We start from the raw sequence: 17,070 nt of genomic DNA on the forward strand, positions 1-17,070 counted from the left end.
TGGGTGACTTTTGGGCCTGATGTTGCACGATGCTTTGAAATTAGTACACTATTTTTTTTTAGGGGGAACATAATTTTGTTTTAACTTAGATGGTTTACAAATATCTTAACAGAAGATATGAACTAAAGAAACCTGCCTTTCTTGTTCCAGCTTGTAATACTGTAAGCAAAACCCCAGGTCATTTTAAGTGTAAAATTTTAGTTCATTTTTCCATGTGGTAATGCTATCAAAACTACAGGAACACTTTTTTTTTTTTTTCTTACCAGCATTACAAATTCATTCATCTTTTAAGTGGAGGAGATCCTTTCAGATGAATTTGTGGAAAACTGGAAAGATTTTCAGAAGGTTTTGCAGTCCTGTGATCCTGAGTGTACTGGCACTATGAACAGAAGTCCTACAGCTGTGTTGTCCCTCTTTGCCAGATCAACAGTTTGGGAGACAAGCTGATGGTGTGTGAGTAGTAACAGGTTTAAGGTAAGTTCTTTTTTTACCATAACTTTCTTCCTGTCTTTTAATATGGCAGCTATAGCTGGAGATATTGAGTTTTTTGGTTTGCCTTAGGCATATCACGAAGAGAAGATTGGTGGAAGAGACTCCCCATTCCTCAGGTGATCAGCTTGTGAATTATTTAGTCTCTGAATGTTGGAAACTTGTGAGTTTGACATTATTTCAGCATTTCAGAGGTGAGACAAGCCTTTTCTCAACAAAGGAAATCCATGCTGCAGATCCATGACATTATCAAATATCATTTAGCATTAACAAAAGAAATCAAACTTCAATAGTCTTTCTTCAGTAGACTGTTGTTGTAAAGAACAAGGATTTGAAATTTAATATTCTCAACATAAAATATAATTTTCAATACAAACAGGGTCCCCAAAGTGAGGAGTCCAAAGAGCTGCAAGCATGAGTAGCATGGGGTCAAAATATCCATACCCCAAAGAGAGAGAATTATATTAAGCATTTTATTGCAATAATATTTCAGTTACATGATCAGGTCAGTTTATAATCAGGTCTAATCTACTCTCTCAGGAGCTCTGGTTTTCCCTGCTTACAGCCAGTGACTTTCAAAAGGATGTAGAACTCTCTCTTACCTTTGAAAACATAATAGAAAAATCAAAGAAATCATTTCCAGTCTGACCCTTACAGCCTGGTGTCCTGCTGATCATTCCGAGTGAGGACCAAACACAACATCATCAACAGGAAATGGTTTTTGGAAAACAATCTTTTATCCTGAAATATGAATGAGCCTGAGCATGATCAGTGCAACCAATTCTACCACACACATTTTCCTTTCTATAAATATCTTAAGAGAAAACTTTGGGTGTAATGCACCAGGTTCATGAAAGTCATGTTCCCAGCACAGTGTGCAATAACTATGTGCTTTCACCATTTGTCAGTTTTATAGCTCTGTGTTGTGTAGTATATAATTAGTCATTGATCATGAACAAGTAATTATCCTTTGAATTACCTGAGACTCGACAGTTATACAATTTTCTAAATAATGTTTCTACCATTATTTGTGTCAATGAGAGATCTGTACTGTAAGAGAAGTCAGGAATTGTAGCCACTTTGAATTGGAAAGCAGCCCTTCCTTGAAATTCGAAACATTACCTCTAAGAAAATAATATAGAGTAAGGTACTGAGAGGCAAACTGTTATGGTTTAATTCATTCATCACTGTGGTCAATGGCTGTTCTGCTTTTGATTTAACAGGGTGAACCAGAAGCCTTATGAGATCAGTCTAGGAAAACACTGGGCACAGAGACTGTGCTCCAGCAAAGTGCAGGGAGGTGTGGGTATGACAAGATTCGAGATTATCAAGATTCTGTTGGGGTGAACATGGAGCACATTTGCCCATTTGCATTATTAAGTAGTGGCATTGCTGAAAAGTGCAGGTATTCTGCCAAGTGAGATGTACAACGCCGTAGTTGGGATGAGTTTGGAATCTTCCTAGAGGAACAGCCTCTGAACTACACATCTGAAAGACAGGGCTTGTGTTCTGTTGCCAGGGGCATTCAGGGACATACAGTCTTGCACTGGCCATGTTTAGAAAACAGGGTCTCCTTAACACCATATCATCAATTCTTCTGTAGTAAACACCTCCAAAGGCACCCGCTCATAGCAATATCATTCAGCAGGGTCATGGTCTAGGCAGCTGATGACTGCTCTGGAGAAGAGATGTAGTTCTTAGAATAAGATGAAGAGAGAATTCACACTCAGCAAGATAAAAATGGCCAACTTGATTGGAGTAGTATTTGGTGTAGCTAATTATGTTAGAATGGCTCACCCATGGGTGAGGAGATATTTCATAAAATCCCCTTTGTTGTAATCTCCTTTTAGAGTTCTCACTCTATATTTAGCCTAACCTCTTAAACATGCATTTTACCTCATACCTTTTTATCAATCTATGTTTCTTAGTTCCAAGCGTAGCATTAATTTTTATGTTAAATCTTATTTAAGACATCCTAGGAAAATGTTGTGGATTATGTAGAGAAACAGTGGATGGCACTGTTCATTCGCTACTCTAATGTGGTAAGAAATACCAGTTTTAAAAAGGCTGTATTTTAAAATAATAAGGAGAAAGAAAAAAAAAAAAAAAAGAAAAGTAATTGACTCCTCTAAATGCATACACACTGGCTTAAGACTATCACATCTGTGCTGGGAATGCTGTAACCAGATTGGGGATTTAGCACGGGCGCTTTAAGGGATGCAGGGGTTTTGAGCAAAAGGTGATGAAGTGAATTACATTCTGAATTCCAGTGGTTCAGCTACATCAGTCTTATTTATTTGAAATGATACTTCTGCTTTGGGGGGCTCCTGCTATAATTGGACTTTTGCATTGATGTGACTCATCCGGAGGCACTTGAGGACAATGCAGCCATCGCTACAGCAGAATAACTGGCATGCTTGTCCCAGATGGCTTCCTGGGAGATGGCATTCAGACTGGGGAAAAGATGGTACAATTTTTAAGGGCGTTTGGAAGCCTTTTATGGATTAGAATCACAAAGCAGATGTTGCTGTGTAGTGTTCACAGCCATTTTCTGTGTGAAGGCTACACTTGTTTTAGCTAAACAGAGCTTCACAACTGCTGGAAGATGGTGATTCTTTCCCCTCCTTGTCACCCTCCTGACACTTCCTCTCCTGCACTATATATGGTGTGGATTGGATTTCTGAAAAGAAATGAAAGCTTTGATTTCTTTTCTCTTTTTAGTTTTCCCCTGAAGGAATGCATAGGAAGGAGGCACTTGATATGTTCAGTTACAAGTGGGATCTTTTACCACAGGTATTTTTTTAGTGTCTTCTAAATAGAAATTGAGTAAGTGAAGTGTAGAGAATGGCATGTGTCCACAGGAGCCTTCTGCTTTCATCCAAGACTGCTCCAAAGCTTCATGAACATGAATGAAATCCTGGAAGGTTAAACAGCTCAGGAAAGCAGTGACACAGTGATAACCAGGGCTCTGATCCTTGAGCACTGCTAATTTACACAGGAGGGATTTCAGAGGGTCACTTAACAGGGAATACCAGCTCCACCTCTCCATTGGAAGTTCCCCTCAGGATAACGCGAGGGGCTGAGCAAACAGTGTGCCTGGTTAAAGCCAGGAGCACTGACTTAGCCTGCCAGGGATTTCAGTTTATATTCATACACCAGGCATTGAATGAAGGCAAACAAGGGCTTTCATTCATGATTTCCAACTGATTTATTTGTGCAGTGCCTGTGATCTTAGTTCTCTCTTCCACCAATGCAGCTGATTTGACAGGTCAGTGACAGGTGAGCCAAGCTTCTTCCCAGTATCCACCACACAATTTAAGCTTTAATTATACAGGATATTCACAAAGGTTTGTATCCTTAGGCTCCTTCTAGAGGCAATAGAGCTCTTCCAGGTAATGACACAGTGCTTAAATTAGGTTCCTGTTATCTCTGTAGTTAACAGAAGGAGCCTGGAAAGGCAAGTTTCCAAGGATGGCTTTCTTGGTAATGCCCTTCACTGTGTATTGAAAGGAAATTTATTGCTTTGATCATCTTTGCATTAAGACATTTGTATTATATATTGTTCTCAACCTCCCAAATTATTTTATCTTCTTATTTTTCCAGGTTATATAGTAAATAGAAGGATAACTCTTTTTATAGAATCCTTTATAAGAAGCTTTTGGATAACTTAAAAATTGCTGTTCTTCCTGGTGACTTTAAGTGTTAGCAGCTCACATATATTAAAAGAAATGCACCAAAGAGAAGAAAAAAGGCAAAAAGCGCTTTTAAAAGTTACTGTTATTATAGACAATTTTCTGCTTAATCTAAGGAAAAAATATGTGTAGAAATGAGACTTTCAGATGGACTGAGGATACATGTTGTTTTTCTAATGGTAAGTACTGTCCTGGGCTGACCTCTCATTTCACAGAGATGTATTCAAAATTTTACAACTCTCAAAGCATTGCAACAGGAAAGCAAACACATAGATCATTCACCAAAGACTCTGGGATTCAGGTACAAATGTTGAGCTCACTTTACAGGGCCCACGAGGATTATATCTCAGTGCCTCACTCAAAAATTGGGGTTTTGCCAATGATGACAGCTGAAGAGAAAGCTTGTGGTCTTCAGCAGAATCAGCACAGCTCATGGTTCAGGACCTGGATTTGAATGTTCTCAGAGGATCAGGAGCTGTGACACATCTGATGGCTGGGACTGCTGCAGGCCACATCCCCATGGCACCTGTAGCACCAGTACTGGTGCCCAGGCTACACACAGGTACCACCAATTGGTTTGCCTCTCTTTTAAATTTGAATATATGCAAATGCCTGCCTAATCATGGGGGAACGGGGAACAATGACACAGCAGACACCAACAAATTGTCCCCTGTTATAGGGTGACCTTCTCCTAAAAGTATTTCTTCTTGTAGTAGCATGCTAACCTCCATGTGGGGTTAGAGCCAGGACACAGGCATTTCCTTTCCCCTGACCCAGATAATGCTTTACTCTGATATGTCCTTGGAGGCACTCTCTATCTTCCCTGGGTTTTTGGTATTCCATAATCAGAATTCCATAAAACATATGGAATTCCATAAAACATAACCCTATGCAATGCTCACTTTTCTGTGAACAGCTCTCAAGACAGGAGTATGCCCTGTCCTGCCCCAGATTCTCCTCAGCCTTCCTCGTTTCCTCTTCAATGATGTGACCTTTTTGTGTTTCTTAAGTCCTCCAGCTCCTCTCTTAAGTGAGAATTTGTGACCAGTAATGGAAATTAACATTACATGAAGTCTCTAGAAAGGCAGATCTGGCCTCTGCTACTACAGTAGTGATTTAGGACCAATGGTCTGTGACAGGTGGAATCTTGACATTTCCACATCTTTCCACCTGTAAGTTCTTTAACAGGTTGGAGTGGTTAAAAATCCTGTTCCACATGACCTTCATTAATCCTCAAAACTTCTAGCAGGCTGCCTCTGTCTCTGAAATGCTTTCTAAGTTTGTTTTTGCAAGACACTAGGATATATCTAAGACCTTATGGTTGGCTCCTTCTATGTAATATTTTTTGGGTACTGAGTGTTCCTGCAGATGCCTTCCAAGATTGCCTCCAATATGAGCTGTACTTTAGTCAAGAAATCAAACCTGTTTTTTTTTTTTTTTTTCTGCGAGCTGAGTTTGTCCTTCCTGTTCTTGAGGTCAAAAGATCTTTGAGAAATTCCTCAAAGTTATTTTTACTGAGGTCCAACACCATCCTCACTGAAAGCCTGTCAAAGCAGAGAGCTGGCAAGATACAAAAAATGCAGATGACTCACCAAGATGGAATATAGCTGCCACTAGGACCCAGTACACTAAATTCAACACAAATCAGTGACCTCATTAATAAATAGCTCCATCCCCAACTTCTGCTGAGCCACCACCTGGAGCTTTATCCACACCTTCAACAAGCTTTCTGGCACCCAGAACTGGTGTGTCAGAGCAGAGGGTTGGGCTGGGTTGCTTAGGCCTGAGAGAAGAAATCTGTGAGCCAGCCCCAGTGAGATGGGGATGTGCAGGGAAGGAGTCTGGTGCCTCACAACAGCTGGGAAATGTGCTTGTGGCTTATTACTTCAAGGTGGAAAAACAACTTTCCTCTCACTGCACACTTCAAGCAGCTGGGCAAGACACAGTCCGTGGCTAGCCCAGAGGAGCACATATGCTGGTTGCTTGGCTAGATGCTAATGCATGAAAAAAATAATGGATCTGCCTTCCCAGCTAGAAGCATGAGGAGTTTCTCTCCCTTTTGTGACTGTCAATTTCACAAGACTTGTAATAACTGTGTCTGAAGGCCCCTAGCACTCTCCAGTTTGACTAAAATTGCTAAATGGACACCAATTTCAGGGGAAAGGCTGACAGATGTGAATGAAAAAGCTGATTGTGTTGTTCTTGTTTTCCTAGGAAGGCAGGGTGAAAGTGGTGCATGTTGGAGGGGAATATACTTTAAAATATAAGCTTGCCCAAACTCAGGATAGATCTCAAGGATCCCTAGTGACTCTTGTGTCTCTTAACAGGCTTTGAACTCTTTGTGACTCTGTAATTACTGTCTGAAAGCAGGAATAGATTTCCTAGAAATATGTCCGTAACTTCCCAGTTCTTCTTCTTCCCTCTTTTTAAAGCTAGGTAGTGCCTTTGCATTTCTGCATAGATTTAGAAGACAATTTTAGCTAGTTCTTTAAGAGCTAATATGAATACGTAGCAATATTCTGTAATTTGTTTTTTCCCTATTTGTTATTGATATTCATTGTTCAAGAAACCTGTTGATATTTGACTTTTATCAAAATTGGATACAAAAGAGGCTTTAAGTGTTTCATACCCTTAATGCAATCTGTTGGTAGTGCTCTTTCTTTGTTGAATAGAAAGCCAAAATTTTTCCTCATCCCTCTTACTCTACAAATGCTTCACTAATAAGAATTCTTATTATTCCCTTTTTTTTTTTTTTTTAATGTTGAATCTCACATTGTGTTCTGGGCTTTCATATTCTGTCCATATATACTGTGCTGGTATGATTCACTGATGCACCTCCAGGTATCCCCAAGTTATTTTCTTTTTAGACTCATATCCCATGAGACTACAGTTCCTTGAGAAGGTAGAAATCTAAATTTTTCCCCCTCTCTCCTCCTGCCTTCCTTTTGTAAATGTCATGACTTTTTCATTCCATCATCATTCCTACCTAAGCTGTATTTCACCATTTCAAGTAGTTTATCTGCGTTTACCAGGATAAAATATAGAGAGACTTTCCCTTCTCTGGATTTTGTGGATCAACAGGATGTCACTTCCACATTCTAATGATCTTTTGGACAACACCTGTTCTGCTGTAATCATTACTCAACCAACTACAAACAGCTCTTTTACCCTTAGGAGAAAAAAAAATCTCAAAATCTACAAGAGCTTCAAATCGAAATACTATTGTCCCTGTGGCTAATGTGCAGTAGTCATCCTACCACTGATATTCTCATATGTTTTTATCCATAGAACTCTAAATAAGGCTTAACTTACTGACCTCTATGATTCCAGGATCTACCAAGAACCATAAAGACTTCCAGGTCCTGCTCTTTATACTACATTTCTTATATTCATGAGCTGAAAACCAGCATGCTTGATCTGTTCTGTCTTGTTTTGTCTCTATGCCCCTCTAATGCATAACCCAAGTCCAATTAATTTTATGTCCTCAGCTAAGTGGCTGTGATTAATCCCTTCTTGTGAGCTTTTCTGGCAGGTCCTTTCTTCGGTCTGGTCTAAGGCTTGCCTCCCAGGTTATAAAACTGATGGACAAAGAGAGCTCTTCTCTGAACAAGATCCTGGCAGGGTAGATGGATTTTAGATGACACCCTGAGTGTCACTCACTCACTTCCAGAACACAAGGCTCAGGCTTGAACTTCAGCAGGGAGAAAGGGTAGAAAGGACATTTGAGTTTGTCTTCATCACCTGTCCTTTTATTACCTGTTCATTTTGCTCAGGGATATCCATGGCAAGGCCCATGTTGACAGGCAGGAGCAGCACAGAACAGCTGGTGATGTTTTGGCCACCTCTCCCAGTCAGTCAGGGTAGCAGATATGTCAGAAGAAGGGGCCTCCAGCACATGAGTCCATCTGAGATCCTCGTGAGGGGGTCACCAGTCACTGTCATCTTCTGATCCCTGTTTTGGAGGCTTAGAGTTAATCTGCTGTGTGCTGCTCAGATCAAAGCAAAACTCTTCTCATTAGCATATTTTCAGAATAAGTGTTAAAATGTTAACATTATCTTCAAGTTTAGGGAATTCTATAAAACACACTTAATAAATTGATAAAATGAGGCTGCAGAATATTTCTGCATTTTGCTTATATGGAAATACATGCTCTAAAATTTAGCAAAAATAATTGTTCTAACTTTCCTTTTCATGGGTTATAGTAAATCCACAATGGATGTAAAATAGATACAAGTGGGACACATTGCATACACTTTAATTTAATTTCATTCTGTCTTTAAAAATTATTAAATATTTAATTGTTATATATTTTAATGGCTCAGTGATGAAGCTTGTGGTATTTTCAGCAAGAAGGGTATATAGTCCATATCTATGCACTTTCTTATAGGGCCCAAGAAGGAAAAGTATTATGAACTTTCCTCCAGAGGGAAAAAGCATGGAAGTGATTTACTTGGAATCCCAAAGGACAGAAAATGTCAAAAGATAATTTTTTTTTTCCTTTTAAATTCAATGGAAATACTTTCATTAACTTCTTTCATGTTACCTTAGCCAACTCATGCTAACTGAGGAGGTATTAAAGGATCAAGATGGCTCCTTAGCTGATGGGGAAACTTGGGCTCATTAGAAACTAAGCCTGTGATTTGGGGGTCGAGTATCTCCATTAGCAAAGGAAATCATTCAGAACACTATAAGTCATTCTTTATTTTTTTTTTCTGTAAAGGAAATGTTTGCACAACACAGGCCTTGGGATCAATGTATGTTCTAACTTGATGAACCTATCATTTTGCAGCCAGGTTTCTTCCATGACTACGTCTTGTTTGTCATTCCAGAAATTCTCATTATTGTTGAATCAAATGTTTGAAACTACAAAATAAGTGACGATCATGCATGATCTTTCAATTTTGTAATCAAACAGCTTGAAGACCAAACCAACAAATATGCCCAAGATACAACTGTTGATGAAGTAATTAAAAGGCTGAAGGACAGAGAGATACAACAGGCAGCAACTGTTCAAGACAGTAGCACCAAAAGCTACTGAACAGTGAGTATTTGTGATTTTTGTCCTTTTATTACACTGGGGATGATGCATTTCTCAAGTTTTGGCAAAGCAAAAAGGATAAAACATCCCCATGTACATGCAGCCAGGGATATGCATCACTATTTTGTGATGTTCTTGGACTGTGCGAGCTCAGCAGAGTCCAATTGCATGGAAAACTCATAAGGTTTGGTAAGAACCGTGTCAGGGCAACCCCTGGGATCAGTCCATGTGGGGATGAGCAGAGGGAGCAGCCCTGGCAGAAGGACTTGGGGGTGCTGTGGGTGAGAGCTGGCCCTGCCCCAACCCAGAACCCCCCTGTGCTGGGCTGCACCCAGAGCCCCAGGGCAGCAGGGCAGGGGGGATTCTGCCCCTCTGCCCCGCTCTGCTGAGACCCCCTTCCCTGCAGGGCTGCATCCAGCCCTGGACCCAGCACAGGAAGGACAGGGAGCTGCTGGAGCCAGAGCAGGGACACCAAGGGGATCAGAGGGATGGAGCAGCTCTGCTGGGAGGAAAGGCTGAGGGAATTGGGATTGTTCAGCCTGGAGAGGAGAAGGCTTTGGGGTGACCTCGTTGTGGCCTTGCAGTGCCTGAAGGGAGCCCACAGGAAAGATGGAGAGAGACTCTGGACAAGGGCCTGGAGTGACAGGACAAGGGGCAATGACTTCACACTGACAGAGAGCAGGGTTAGATTGGATATTGGGAAAAAATTCTTCCCCATGAGGTGCTAAGGCCCTGGCACAGGTTGCCCAGAGCAGCTGTGGCTGCCCCTGGATCCCTGGCAGTGTTCCAGGCCAGGTTGGATGGGGCTGTGAATACTGTGGTCTAGAGGAAGGTGTCCCTGCCTGTGCCAAATGGGCTGGAATGCGCTGATCTTTAAAGCTCCTTCCAACCCAAATCATTCTATGATTCTATGATTTTAAGACTGCCCAGAAACTCTGTCTTCCTGATGCTGTTAAAGATCATTCAAATGGGACATGCTTCCCTGCAGTAGTCCTGTTCTCCCCTGCTTGTGCTGAGTGAAATAAGCCAGGAATGAGTAGGGATGAGAGCTCTGTGTAAATAAAGTGGTTAAATGGGTTTCCTTGTCAGAACTGAAGTGGCAGACTACCTTATGTCTCTGGCAACTCCCTGGGCACGTATGTTTTCAGAGGAAATGCTGTCTGAAACTGATTCTCCATCACTTGTGGTCTTTAAGGACCGCGTCAACTTTTGTAAAAAGAAGGGGGCTTGCACTTCATAGTCTAGGTAGTATTCCAGCTGGGAGTTTTCACATTCTTCCTGGTTTGATTTCCCTGACGCTTCCAACAAGAAGTTCATCAATCCCTGTCCTGGCAGCACAGCTGCTTTTCATCCTGGCTCCATAGCTGAGCAGGTGAGCCAAGGCCATTGCCCACCTTGGTGGCATGTTTGCCACTGCTGCTCTCACCCACAGCTTCATCTGAAGCAGCCAGGCAGCTGCTGCATGGCTGGGCAGAGCTGCTTTTCCTCAGAGGTGGCACAGGTCACTCCAACAGTGATAGCCTGGCGTGACAGTGGGAAACATAAAACCATACCTGTTTTCTGATTTGTTATTCCAGACCAAGCCACAGAAGTGGGCAAAAGCTGTCCGCAGCATGGAACTGGGTAAGCTTTGTTTATCTGAGTAACATTATGCTACAGTGGCATTGCAGGAGTGGGCAGAATGCACCCTCTGAGCGGTAATTATCTTGGCATGCCTGAACAACCCAGAAATGGAGACATAACATCACCAGTTAGCCTTTGCAGGGTTGTACTCTTGGCTCTTCCTGAAGGGCCCAGGCTCTGCTCCATGGGGTCTAGCAATGGCACAGGAGGAACAGACAGGAACTGATGCCCAGGAAGTTCCATCTGAACACGAGGAAGCAATTCTTTCCTGAGCACTGGAACAGACTGCCTTGAGAGGGCAGTCCTGCTGCCTGAACAGACAGCCCTGTCCTGCTGGAGCAAGAGGGCTGGAGCAGAGGAGGCACTGAGGTCCCTCCCGGCCTGAGCCATTCTGGGATTCTGTGTGAGGCATGTTGGTGAAGGAGGATGCCAAGCTCAGCTCCTTTTCCAAAGAGCACCTTAGTGTCTCTGGCTTGGCTGACCTGGCTTTTCTAGGAACTGGGCAAGTAGGTGCAGACCCTACCTTTGCACTCTTGGACTTATCTAACTTTTAATGCAGTTCAAAACCAGAAAGGTGGTAACTGCAGCTGTGTTAAGGACCCTGGGATAACATCACCATTTCTATGTGTGATTTCACTCTGATAAAGGTTTCCAGTACCTCCTCCCTGTAAGGTCGCCCTCAATCCTTTTCTTTTAAATAAACAGACACTTTGCCTTTTGTGAGTACAGAACAATGACCTAGTCACGCAGTTTAATATGAATTAATCTTGCATGCAATTTCAGCAGAGTTTTATCAGGTTTGTTTTTTCTCCAGATGAAAGTGCTCATAGTTGAGACTGTCGTCACCAACATTACTATTGTGGCTGATTCTCTCCAGCTTTGATTGGATTTGTGCAGCCAGATTTCTTTATCACTGCTATTAAGCATTTGATCTGATGGTAAATACTTGTTCAACTGAACATAAAATGTGCTTGCTTATCCAGAAGCTTTACATTCATAGAAAGGAATGATAATTTGCTAATTATTCTCAAATTTTTAGCACTCCTTATGCTGTTCAGTTATTTAGTGATTTTTTTTTTTAATCTGTATAATTAAGTAAAATATAATGGCAAGAATAATCACTGTAGGAACACTTGGGAAGTTAGGACAGAGCTGTGCAGGATGGTTATAAAAAAATACATCCAAATCAGGAGGTCCAAAGAAGCTGAAGGAAACAAAGAATTATGGAGGAAACCCTCAGCAGCAGGACAGGCTGCAACTACAACTTTTCAGGGAAACAGGAGATGGGAGAAGTGCAAGAAAAACAGGGATAGGTAGCACTAAGAGGGGCACAATGAGAGACTGCTGCCACTCAAGACTGCTGCTCTTCTTAGGTGCAGAAAGGCAGAGAAAAGAAAGAGAAGGGCACATAGAAGGAAGATGAGAAAGGTCCTTGCCAAAACAATTACCTCAAATGGTCCCTAAATCCGCTTTGAAGGAATCATGCTTCCCACCTCCCTGCAGTTCTGTGTGGTTCTGGGATCTGAATCCATTCTGCAGCATTTCTTGTCCAATTAATTATTAATTATGGCTCATGAGGAGCAGGGACAGCAGCAAATTCTACAAATGACACTTTTCCTCAAGTTTGCTAAATGAATGAATGTGATTTCTTCTGGCACTTTGTTGCTTTCCAGGTGAAGTTTTATTTTAGCCCGTCACTCAGTGCTTTTGCTGAAAGTACAAGTCTCAGAAATACAGCCAAATTTTGCTCTCTGGCTCTTACTGGACAGATTTGAAGTTATACACAATAGAACTCTATTTAAATAACTTACTGTCAGTGCAAGGAAGAGAGATCATTTTCTGTGTAATTTAAAATGGAGCCATAGGATAAAACACACAGATATTTATTACTCAAAACAGCATATTTAGAAGAAAAAAGAGTAGTTATAGGAATTACTTAATTTCTCATATAACATGTGTTGGAAGGTCATGGCATGCCAATAGATGACAGTCAATTTAATCTACTGTTAGTTGATTGAAGTTAGGGTTACCAGATGGAGGGCTGAATTATCTGGATTTTGTGGCAATACTGGAAGTTTAAAAAAAAAGTTAACAGCAATAAAGCATGAAAAAAACCTTTCCTGAGAGATCTAGAAATTTTCTATTTCAAGTGAAGGCTATTGGTGAAATTAGGAAGAGATCAGTGATATGATTTTTAGCACACTGCCTGTATTCTTTGGCTCCTGATCCAGCTAAGCTGCTGATCAGGCCAAGAGAGAGGCTGAAACCTGTGGGATGGGAATGAAGATCCACAGGTAGTTGCTATGGAGTTGTCACCACTAACAGATTGCAAAAAGTAAATGACTGCTCTGCCTTGAGCAGATCCTCGTCCTCAGCATTTTGAAACTATTACTCACTCCATGGTTTATAGTACTGATGTTCAACAGCTTTTTCTACTCTGTGTAAAAGGCCAGAAGACAGGAACCAGTCCTTTAAGGAAAAAAAGACATTTATGCCCAGTTCTATGGGCAGTACATACAGTGAGAACTCTGTGGTGTGGCCTGGGTTTAATTTAAAATACTGCTTTTGGATGTTTAAGCTGTTAAGGAATGTTGCTACTAGAGAATGCTGAAATGCTGTTGCCTATAATGCAGTTGATGGTTTTATTAGGGTATCAAAAATCCCAGTAAGAGGGCAAGGTTTGCTGTTGGTACAGGTACAGATGTGTTGTCCATCCATATAAAGAGGATGTGGTCTTCACTGATTTACAGTTGCTAAAGAGTGAATAAGAGTGTATTCATAGTTTAGGAGCATATTTTTTAAAATCTCAGCTGCTTGCCTTACCCCACCAGTCATTTCAATGATTTCAAGGCACTGCAGTCAAGGGCTTTCATTTTCAGCCCTTAAAGACAAAATTCACAGAGTCTGAGCCAATTGCTTGGGGTGGAAGCCTCAGTGTAGACTGGAGTTAGTAAGTAATTATTCATTCCTCATTTATTTTTAAATTTATATTTCAGGTTTCATTTTGAGGGTGAAATTCTGGTGCCGCTGAAGACAGTTTTGTCATTGGTTTCAAGGCCTGTTTTAGCTTCTGTATTGTGCCTCTGTAATTTTTTCTCAGAGGCTGCATTTACTTTTTTCATGCTGTTTCTACTATATTCTGCTGTCATTATTCCTCTTTTAGGAGTAAGACAAGAGGAAGAGCTGATTTGTGGGTGGCTGACATAATATTCAGGTTTTTCCTCATTCAGGCCTGGAAGTTTAGAAGTTTGTGAATGTAGTTTGTGAATGCAGCCAGCTAATCAGGTATCCACCAAAATATGTGCACCTTTACATCAGGAGCACAATAAAAGATTTTAGAAACAGGTTGACCTCAGGGAAAATAAGTGTGCCAGCTCTTTGATTTAAATCAAGGATCAACAGTGTTTTGTCTGTATTTAAAGCTTTTGCCAATTATGAGAATCACAGCTTTTCTTTCCATATGTTACTATATCACATAGTTGTAAAAGGAAGTGTGACCCACATTTAATATAAAGTAAGTCTCAGAAACCAGAAGGCAAAGGAAAAAACCCTCCTAACTTTTTTTCTTTTTCTATGATGTGTGATTCATTGGGGTAAGAGGGTGGTCTGTAGTTACAGAAAAAGAGACCTGATCTTCTTATAATCTCTAGTAGGAAGATAACATAAGTGCAAATGTTCTTGACTATATTTCAAGAGAAACTCAAATTAAAAAAAAAAAAAAAAAAAAAGAAAGGATAGTGCAAGTCTGTAGGGGAGAACAGGGTTTAAAGGGTAAAATTAGGAGAAGTTAAAATGATGCAGTGAAAACTATTTAGTGATTTTTTTTGAGCAGTTGTACAGGCTCTGTATGCCAGCGTATGGAAATCTTTTAAAAAGAAATGAAACATTCCTTTATGAAAGACCATTATCTTAGTGTTTTTTTAATCACAATCAGGAGTAGGGTATAGTGAAATGTCAGTGTGTATATTTTCCTTTGCAAGTTTTTCCCCGTTCAAAATCTGTCATGAATTTCTTCATTCCTCTTTGTGACTCATATGTTGCAGAAGACTCCTAAAATGCTCAAGAGGTTACACAAGATGATTTTTCTCTTTTTCCCCACAGAAGCAAGGCAAAACCAGCTCCTAGAGTACCACTACACAATGAGCAGAAGGGATCAGATCTCAGTCAGTCACCAAAATAGATTTTCTATGGCCAAAAAAGAACCTTAGTCCTTCAGGACTGGAAGTGCATGAGTGTCCTGCTGGGAAAGTGGCTGTGGGATAATAAACCTGTGGCAATGCTAAGCTGTTTGTGTGGGACTGATCCTTGCCAAAACATCGGGCAGGAGAGTTGCAGGGGTGACACTCTGTTAAGCCAAGGGGTTTTGAAGGCAAATCCCCTGATACAGCTCACATTGGTTCAGACTGCAGCAGGGCTTTCTTCAGCTTGAGATTTCCTTCTTCATCTTGTGCCGGGGAAATTACAGCAGCTGAGGCCATTACAGCAAATTGGGTGGACACCACTAATGCTGCAGGCAGCTGCTGGACTTTGTCAAGCTGTGCTGTAAAGAATTCAGTTGCAGAATTGCTTGGTTTGTTTATGCTTTATTACTGTGCTATTTATCTGTAATATACTTTCAATATTTGCTACGCTTCAATTTCATTTTTGCAGATGGGAGATTGAATGGGCCGGGAGCTACATTATGTAACAGCCCAAACCACAGAGCAAATGATGCTAAATATCACTGCATGACTGCTGAGGAATATTTCAACCACCTTAATGATATGCTGATGGATGTCTGTGGGGTAAATACATTGAGCTTTGGCTCACTTTTGGCAGTGAAGCTGGTAGCTATTTTGATCCAAACATTTGTTTTAAAACTTGGTTTGGAGGAGCTATTGGGAAAGTGGCTTAAAAATTATGATGGATTTCAAAGCTCTTGTGTTCTCAGAAACTTCCAGTTCAGATACATTCAGTTTTCAAGGCAAAACCTTTTTTTATTCCTAATTGTTTTTTCTGCAGTCTCTGCCAGGAAAATACGTTCTGGGTTATTTTTTCCCATCCTTTTGTGAGCATAGCTATTAATTATTCTGCAATTAGCAAAGAGTATCTCTGCACTACTCATTCATGGAACAGCACATCTATTCATGAGAATGGTCCTTCAAGAAGGTGTTCTTAGCCCCCAAAGTTTGCAAGATGGTGATCTTAATCAAGAGTTGATTTTCCAGCTTTTCTACATTTGGTTGTTATTTTCTGTAGGGCAAAGCTACAAATGCTTTGCATTCTTAAACTGCATTAAAACACTTGCCTGTTGCCAGTACAAGTTGAGAGCAAACCTTTGTTATTTATGTTTAACAAATATGCAGTAGACCAATTAAAGATATTTAGTTTAATATATTTAGTTAAATATTCCTTGTTAGGACACCTATTCTGCCTCCTGTGAAGCAGACAGCAACAGTGACAGTATCAGTAAGTCCTAAACAGCTTTTTGCTTGCCTTGAGGAATTCCTGTACCCACTGGGTTTGTTGGGAAGGAACCTGACCTCAACGTTATATTATCAAGAATTCTGTTGACTGTTTCACACCCAAGCAGCTAAGGAAATGTTTCCTTGGCTCTTGCCATCTCAGAAGAAAGCAAGAAAAAGTTGCACAGCACCTACAGTAACCTGCTGTGTTTACAGAAATGAATATACAGCGTGAACACTTGTAGTGAGTGTAAATGAAGATGTGGTATTAAAATACATCTTTATCAAGCTTAAGTGGGAAACGCTACCAAGTTCTCAGTGATTTATGGCTGCGTTCAATTAGACATTGAGTCCTTTGAGTCTGGATCAAAATGGCAGAACTACCCCTGGTGGCTGTTTCAATCTGTGAGGTCAAACATAAACTGGTGCCTGAGCTGAAGCCTTAGAGCTGGGTGAGCCTCCAAACTGGACAACTTTGCTGCATCTTGGGGCTGGGAACATGGTTTGGGAATGAGCTGTCCTTTTGGAGAGAAGTGCAGGCAGGGTATTACCTGTCTGAGACAGTGTCTGTGAGTTCTGGCACGAATATTGCTGCCGGAGTATTGCAGAACAGTGGAGCCTCGTGCTCCAGAGTTTTAAGCCAGCAGAGCACCAGGAGCAGACAAGATGAGGAGAGATGTTCAGAGGCCCAATGGAGTGGGTGGAGGATAGAGAGAGTCACATCTTCCTTTGCTGTGAGATGCAGTACTGCTTAAAATGTCTGGAATTTTAACATTTGAGCTT

General features: G+C 41.0%; 1 long non-coding RNA gene across 1 annotated transcript; it reads left to right on the forward strand.

Annotated features, from left to right (window-relative positions):
- Positions 1 to 11,012: 11,012 nt before the first annotated feature.
- On the forward strand, positions 11,013 to 15,126 carry LOC137474224 (uncharacterized). Its single transcript, XR_010999246.1, has 2 exons — positions 11,013 to 11,781; positions 14,945 to 15,126. It is a non-coding gene; the product is annotated as an uncharacterized lncRNA (long non-coding RNA).
- The last annotated feature ends 1,944 nt before the right edge of the window (positions 15,127 to 17,070 follow it).

The sequence above is a fragment of the Anomalospiza imberbis genome, chromosome 5, assembly GCF_031753505.1.
Source record: "Anomalospiza imberbis isolate Cuckoo-Finch-1a 21T00152 chromosome 5, ASM3175350v1, whole genome shotgun sequence".
Classification (NCBI taxonomy): domain Eukaryota; kingdom Metazoa; phylum Chordata; class Aves; order Passeriformes; family Viduidae; genus Anomalospiza; species Anomalospiza imberbis.